The sequence below is a fragment of the Magnolia sinica genome, chromosome 9 (assembly GCF_029962835.1).
Source record: "Magnolia sinica isolate HGM2019 chromosome 9, MsV1, whole genome shotgun sequence".
NCBI classification, from domain to species: domain Eukaryota; kingdom Viridiplantae; phylum Streptophyta; class Magnoliopsida; order Magnoliales; family Magnoliaceae; genus Magnolia; species Magnolia sinica.
The window spans coordinates 42,006,897-42,015,398 of NC_080581.1; the positions used below are offsets into that span (position 1 = coordinate 42,006,897).

The following is an 8,502-nucleotide window of genomic DNA, read 5'->3' on the forward strand; positions in this document are numbered from 1 at the left end:
ATAAAGACTAAAAATACTGTGAAGACTCCAATAGCTTACGAGAACAAACTGTGAATACTTCAACATTTTCCGCACACAAACTGTGAAGACTCCAACCGCTTGCGAGCATAAATCGAGCAGACTCCCACACCATGCGACCACAAACTGTGATGGCTTCAACAATTTGCAAACAAAAACTGTGAAGACTCTTACAGCTTGCAAGCACAAACTGTGAAGACTCCAACAACTTGCATGCACAAACTGTGAAGAATCCAACAACTTGCGTGCACAAACTATAAAATTCCGATAGCTTGTGAGTAGATACTGTGAAGACTCCAACACTCTGCGCGCACAACCTGTGAAGACTCCAACAGCTTGTAAGAAAAAATTCAGAAGACTCCAACAACTTGCAAGTATAAACTGTGAAGACTTCAACATTTTACGCTAACAAACTGTGAACACTCCAACATCCTGTGAGCACAAATTGTGAAGACTCCAACAACATGCAACCACAAAATGTGAAGACTCCAACAATTGGCGTGTACAAACTGTAAAGAATCCAACAGCTTGCGAGCACAAACTGTGAAGACTCCAACACTTTACACGCATAAACTGTGATGACTCCTACAGCTTGCGAGCACAAACTGTGCAGACTCCAACAACTTGTGTGCACAAACTATGAAGACTCTAATAGCTTGAAAGCACAAACTGTGAAGACTCCAACAATTGGCGTGTACGAACTATGAAGAATCCAACTTCTTGTGAGCGTAAGCTGTGAAGACTCCAACAACTTGCGACCACAAATTGTGAAGACTCCAATAGCTTGTGAACACAAACTGTGAAGACCCTAACAGCTTACGAGCACAAACTGTGAAGACTCCGACAGCTTGTGAGCAGATAGTATGAAATTCCAACACTCTGCGCATAACCTATGAAGACTCCAATAACATTTGAGAAAAAACTGTGAGGACTCCAACAGCTTGTGAGCACAAACTATAGAGACTTCAACATTTTGTGCATACAAAATATGAAGACTCCAACAGCTTGCAAGCACAAATTGTGAAGACTCCAACAGCTTACAAGCACAAACTATGAAGACTCAAACACTTTGCGCGCACAAACTATGAAGACTCCAACACGTTGCGAGGAGAAACTGTGAAGACTTTATCAGCTTGCTAGCGCAAACAATGAAGACTCTAACAACTTGCGAGCACAAATTGTGAAGACTCCAATAGCTTGTGAGCACAAATTGTGCAGACTCCAACAGCATGTGAGCACAAACTATGAAGACTTCAACAATTTGTGCACACAAACTGTGAAGACGCCTACAGCTTGCGAGCACAAACTGTGCAGACTCCAACAACTTGCGTGCATAAACTGTGAAGACTCCAACAGCTTGCGAGCACAAACAGTGAAAGACTCCAATAATTGGCGCGTAGAAACTGTGAAGAATCCAATAGCTTGCGAGCTCAAACTATGAAGATTCAAACACTTTCACGCACAAATTGTGAAGGCTCCAACAACTTGCAAGCATAAACCGTGAAGAATCCAACAGTTTGCCAGCATAAACTGTGAAGACTCCAACAACTTGCGAGCACAAACTGTGAAGACTCTGACAACTTGCGAGCAAATACTATGAAGACTCTGACAAGAATGCAAATAAAAGCCTCATTTGAGCATTTCATCAAATACATTGAACATGTCACCAAGCATTTGCATTTTATCCATAAATTGCATAGCAACAAATACGATTACATGGAGGAAACTATACATATGATTAAGGAAATAGAGAATCCTATCTTAATACACTTAATAAATACAAATCATCAACATTTTCTCATTCAGACATTTTATCAAACACTTAAACTACACATTACCAAATACATAGACTAGATTAGTTATGACATATATTATGGCAAATCCTTACACAAAGAGATCGTCATATATATGACAAACATGAATCTGAGATTTACAGTCATAACAAGTGCAAATCTCAATTTCACATTCATTCAAACATTTCAATAAACACATGGAATGCAACTTGTATTCAACATAATTCACACATTAATATATCGAAAACATCGTAACTAAGATCATATGGCAGCAATCAAGTCAGACATAAATCATTAGCTAACATTGAAAGCATTGAAAATCATAACCTAAAGGTTTATAGTCCGCACCTTTCGTCGAAATACTTGATTCAGAATCGGTTTGAATCCTACGTTCCCGAAAATAGAACGTCAAGCACCTAAGCAATGAAATAGGTTAGCTATTTCTTCGATTACTCTATTTGGATCCCTAAATCAATATTAGGGTTAGGATTTCTTACCCAAATCGTAACCGAAACAGATTGGTTAGCTAAATGGAAAAGCGATTCAGTGCGTGGAGTAGTGGGAGAGAATCCCAACAACGATCTCCCAAAGTCTCTCTCCTCTCCTTCCTCTTCTCTTCTTTTCTCTCCTCTCTCATAGGGTTTGGAGCAAATTCGTATGGAATAAAAATAGGGTGGTTTAAGGGCTTTATATAGGCCCAGAACTGATGCAAATGGCCCTAGGGCCATGGTATACTTAATTTATAACCTAAGGGTGCCTGTTTTTGACAAACCGGGCTCGTAGGAAGGCCCACTATTCACTTACGTCGTAGGGGAAGTTCCTTGACAATGGATCTATGCCAAGATTATGATTTCGACGCTATTGGATAGGCCAATTAGCCGTGAAAGACCCACATCAGATTAATAGTCATGCTTGCTCGATCGGGGCCACAAGTATACGGATATGAGCAGGGAAATTTTCTTTTCCCCTGGGTGAAGTTTGGTCAGAAAGTGACGGTCCAAAATCCTCAATTTCACGCGTAAGCGAACGGCCCGATTCACTTAAGTTTAACTTCATTTTCTAAAGATATTCGCGTTTCTCACACTCTTTACTTAGGGCTCAAGTTATGCATTTCTGAACACTATTTAAGTTCGATTCCCACGATGGTTGTCAAGCCCAATAAGACGGTCATAACCCTATAGTTTCAAGGTCATCGGACTTTCGACGTGCGGTCCAGGTCTGATACGGAGTTTCAATGTACTCCTGAGAGCGATAGGCTCGTGGTATTTTTCCTAGGTTCTTAAGTAGTGTTGAGATAGCGATTTTAATGGTTTCGGGTCTTGTCATTTGTGTAATTGGTGGTTCGAGCTAAATCCACCAATTAATTTAGTTTAGTACTTAATTAATTTTTGCCTAAATATCTACAGAATACGGTCCTTAGGGATTTCTGCCTGAGGTGGTACTCAGGCCTTTGTATGGATTTTTTCAAGACGTTACGTTACAATCTACCCCCTTGAAGAAAAATTTCATCCCCGAAATTAATACATTTTTGTATTCTTCGAGGATCTAAGAGTAGTTCTTATGGACTTCGGCTTCTGTTTCCCAAGTAGCCTCTTCCTCAGTATGGTGTGTCCATAGTACCTTCATGAGTGGGATCACTTTGTTGCGTAGCACTTGTTCCTTCCTATTGAGAACACGGTCGCAGTACATAGATAGCGTCTTCACTTAACTATACTTGCTCCCATTTGATAATATGGGAAAGGTCAGGAACATATTTCTTCAATATTAATACGTGGAACACGTTGTGCACACCTACGAGTGGTGTGGGCAAAGCAAGGCGGTATGCTACCACACCCACTCGGTCTAGAATCTGGAATGGGCCAATGAATCTCGACGTGAGTTTCCCTTTCTTGCCAAAATGAAGTACTCTCCCTTCATTGGGGAAACTTTCAGGAATACGTGGTCTCCAACTTCAAATTTCAGCTGTCGTCGTCTTATATAGGCATAACTCTTTTATCTACTCTGGGCTACAAGAAGTTGACGCCTGATAATATCGATCTTCTCTAAGGTTGTATGTACTAAATCTGGGCCAACCAAGCTCTTCTCACCAACTTCTGCCCAACAATGTGGAGCTCGACATGGGCGCTCATACAATGCTTCGTAAGGAGCCATGCTAAGCTCCCTTGGAAGCTGTTGTTATAAGCAAACTCAGCATAGGAGAGACAGTCATCCCAAGTATCCTTGAAATCAAGCATACATGCTCGCAACATATCTTATAATATCTGATTTACTCGTTCCATCTGCCCATTGGTCTGTGGGTGGAACGCAGTACTGAACTTCAGTTGCACTGTTGTTGCTTCTTAGATTCAAGTCCAGAAAATAGACGTGAATCGCGTGTCCCGATCCGACACAATCTCCATAGGAACTCCATGCAACCATACAATCTCCTTGATGTACACCTTGGCTAAATCATCTACTGAATTTGAAACTCTAATCGGGAGGAAATGATCCAATTTCGTTAATCGGTCCACAATCACCCAAATGGAGTCATGTCCCTTTCTTGTCTTCGATAGCCCAGAAATGAAATCTCATTTCCATTCAGCTATGGGCATGGGCTGAAGTAAACCAGAGGATTGGCGATGTTCGGCCTTGACCTGCTGGCACGTGAGACAACGGGACATGAAGTTTGCTATGTGGGCCTTCATATTGTCCCACCAATACGAACGTTTCATATCTCTATACATCTTTGTACTGCCCAGATGCATCACCATCCTTGAATTGTGAGCGGCTTCCAGGACTTCCCTTCTCAAGTCATGGAGATTCGGGATGCATAAGTGGCCACGATATCGTGAGATTGGAGGATAAGAGCGCTTTCGAGAGGAAAGCGGCATTGAATCTACTCATCACAATGTTGCAGCATAACCCGTTTGGTCCACAACTTCACATTGCATCATTTAAAGCGCCCTTGGAGAAATACAGGGAGAAACTGAAAGAGATGGAACCCAATGCATCTTCTGAATGGGTATAAAGAACAGGACTGAGCCCAACTCAATTTTTTGGAATGGGTGTGGAAATTGGACCCTGACTCATTTAAATCGGGTCAGTTGCTCCAGTCCCATGGGTCCACTGACCCATTGATAGCCCTACCCACAATAAATACTAGCTAGATGTCCATGTGACATCCATTTTGTCCATCAATTTGTCCAGCTCAAGGTCCAAAACTCATGTGGGCCACACCACAAGAAATAACAGGGATTGAACGCCCACAATTTAAATGTTATTGGGCCCACCATGATGTTCATACTGGTCAAACTCATTGCAGGTGATTCCTAGTTTCCCACCATGCTGAAGGGAAGACACAAATATCAACCTGATTCAAAACTTCTGTGGTCCCCGAGAGCCCGATCCCCATGACTTCTTAGGCGTGGCCCACCTAATGTTTGGATCTGCTTCATTTTTGGGATTACATCCTAACATGAGCTAGAGAAACCGGTATGAGTGGATGTCACACGGACATCATAGAAGGCCACAACTTGTTATAACTCTCAAGTCAATCTAATGGTCCAAGTGATAGGCTGCATCATCCATGGATCAATCCTAAAAAACACATTATTCTAACCATCATGCTAGTCAATTTTGAGCCACCGATAACAGAATCATCCTGGTATCGATGCCAAATACATGTTTTAAATAGGTACATAGATTTATGTGGCTAGGCTTCACATATGTGTGGGATTTGCAAAATCCTCTCTCAATAAACGTGATTAAATCCTCTCAAATGATATTTTCAGCATCTATGGGATTATGAATCTAATCTTTTGATTATCTTCCAAAAATCTATTAATTCAAATATTAAAACAATTCCTAATATATCTATAATAAATATAGCTGTCAATGGGGACCTGTACCAACAGATACCCAATGAGCCCGGCCCCCGATTTTAATGGGTCCAAGTCCCATCTTTTGGACCCATAAAGGAATCAACTCGGGTTCAAGTCTCACCTTTTGAACTCAATTAAGAACTTGGTCTACTTGAGTTTGGGCCAGGTCCATGAGTTAAAGTCTGCTCAGGTCGGGTCTATGTTGGGTATACTTAGTTTTAATAGTATAATTAATTAAATGATGAAGAGACCGCATATCAAAGTGGGATGTGTATGCGTGATCTAATCCATGTCTTATTTTCCCTGAACCCAACTCGAAAACTAGATTTAAAGACCTGATGGGTACTTAATGGGTACCCGAACTCAATCAGTCTTGGTTTATCAATGGGTACCCAAAGTCAAGCGTACCCAATGAACCTGACCAGATTTTAACAAGTTCAGGTTCAATAAATTGGACCCGTTAAAAAATCAGTTTGGGCTTGAGTCTAGACAAAGGATTTATCCATACTTTATTTTATTTTGAGTTTTTGGGTTGGTCAAGCCAAGTCATCTTGCCCAACCCTTTAACCTATGTGGACAGGGTTCAAGCCAAGTTTGACCCATTTTCTTAAAAGGCCATATGTCTAGCTTGAACCCGACCCGCCACTCAATTAGCTTGGTTTGAACCCTCCTCAAAAGCGGTTTGAGTCAGTTGACCCATAGGCCAGGCCGACCTAGGCTAAATCTAGCCTAAGCTCGTCAGTGAGTCCTTACAGACCCAAGCCTATTCAAGTCGGAACTCAAAACCCACATGTCAATTTGGCCTTTTCATTGCATAATACAAGATAACTAGTAAGCAAAGTTCAAAGGAAATGGTTTCCTTATCTTCATGGATTATTCCATACCTCGCCTCTTTATGTTCTTCGGTAGTGCCACACTGGAAAAAAAAAAAAAAGAGTTAAGCACATAATACTGATAACATACGTTTGGTTACTTGGCATGTACTGATAAATAGAGAACTGCATCAATAAAGAAAGTAGATGCCCTCATCATTGTGTTTTGACTCAACAATTCCAGCTGAATCATTTAGTCATGATTCCAATTGAGACTTGGATGAGTCACAGGCAGCTTGGGCAAGTCATCATCAGTCCTTGGTCCCCATCCCTCATCAATCAAAAGTAAAAAAACACAATCACATTTATTAGTAAAAATGGACCTATGTTACCATTATTTCCTCGGATGAAAGTACCACCATGTTTATTTTTCAGTTGACCATTGATTTATTCTTCAGTTTGCTAATATATCCATCCAATCGAGCTTAGAATACCTGCCCAAGGATAAAGCCATGCCAAAAGCCCAACTCTTATTGTTAATGATAGTACCTAAAATTTTCAAAGAAAATGAAAGGAAATATATGGCCTGTGCTTTATCTATGGGACCTGGACCCCTTAAAGTTATGCCAGGTCCATCAAGTACCCGGACCCACCCATTGACATCCCGAATGTGGGATGACCCAAAAATCTCTTCGATTGAATGTATCAATCATATGTAAAGATTTTATTGGTTATCTATCTACCATATAAGAAACATCGTAGAAATAGTTTGTTTGAATTATTCAAAGACTACCCAAATTCAAAGCCTAAACTCTCAAACATGTTTAAAAAAATAGGCAATTGTGATCATTGATCAGGCATCAATCCTTGGTCCCCATCCCTCATCAATCAAAAGAAAAAAAATCACATTTATTAGTAAAAATGGACCTATGTTACCATTATTTACTCGGATGAAAGTACCACCATGTTTATTTTTCAGTTGACCATTGATATATTCTTCAGTTTGCTAATATATCCATCCAATCGAGCTTAGAATACCTGCCCAAGGATAAAGCCACGCCAAAAGCCCAACTCTTATTGTTAATGATAGTACCTAAAATTTTCAAAGAAAAGGAAAGGAAATATATGGCCTGTTCAAATTTATCTATGGGACCTGGACCCCTTAAAGTTATGCCAGGTCCATCAAGTACCCGGACCCATGGGTCCAGAACCCATTGACATCCCGAATGCGGGATGACCCAAAAATCTCTTCGATTGAATGTATCAATCATATGTAAAGATTTTATTGGTTATCTATCTACCATATAAGAAACATCGTATAAATAGTTTGAATTATTCGAAGACAACCCAAATTCAAAGCCTAAATTCTCTCAAACACATTTAAAAAATAGGCAATTGTGATCGTTGATCAGGCACACACCTCATCTCAACCCTCTCTACAAAATGGAACCTCAATATCACCTTCATGTGTTGGATTCGGTGCAATTCTAGATTGTTCCTAGTGGGGTGGCCCATCTCAGTGGATTTTTAGTGATCTTTTGTATGTACAATGAACTTACCACATGATTGATGGATCCATCACCAACCTAAAATCCAAGCACACATTAGGTTTCTAGAAAATGTGATATATATATATATATATATATATATATATATATAACAATAGGGTGTCCCTGTTCCTTTTGAGAAGTGAAACCTCACATCTTTTGAAGATCTAAGCAAAATGAGAAAAAATGATTGGGGTAGGCTCATCCTTGATTATGTATTTGACTATCCTTCTGTTGGAGGTGAATGATATTCAACATTTAGTGAAGTTGTGGATTGAGCCCAGGTCTGGCCTGGACCAATCCAAATTGAGTCCAACCCGGTCACAGGTACCAAGTTTACTCGAGTCAGCATCGAGTCGGGTCAAGTGTGGCGGGTCTCCAGATATGGGGATTAGGGAAAAAAAAAACCTTCCCCAATTACACCACGTACATTGAGTAATCCACAGGGAGGGCAATTGAACTCGTGTCTGTG

General features: G+C 40.4%; 1 long non-coding RNA gene across 2 annotated transcripts; it reads right to left on the bottom strand.

The window, feature by feature from the left end:
• Window positions 1-6,344: 6,344 nt before the first annotated feature.
• Window positions 6,345-8,098, bottom strand: LOC131255395 (uncharacterized). Of its 2 annotated transcripts, XR_009175998.1 has the most exons (3): window positions 7,722-8,098; window positions 7,420-7,613; window positions 6,345-6,977 (listed from the first exon to the last, which is right to left on the bottom strand). It is a non-coding gene; the product is annotated as an uncharacterized LOC131255395 (long non-coding RNA). The 2 variants fall into 2 exon arrangements; XR_009175997.1 differs by having other exon boundaries at window positions 7,420-8,098.
• Window positions 8,099-8,502: the final 404 nt, after the last annotated feature.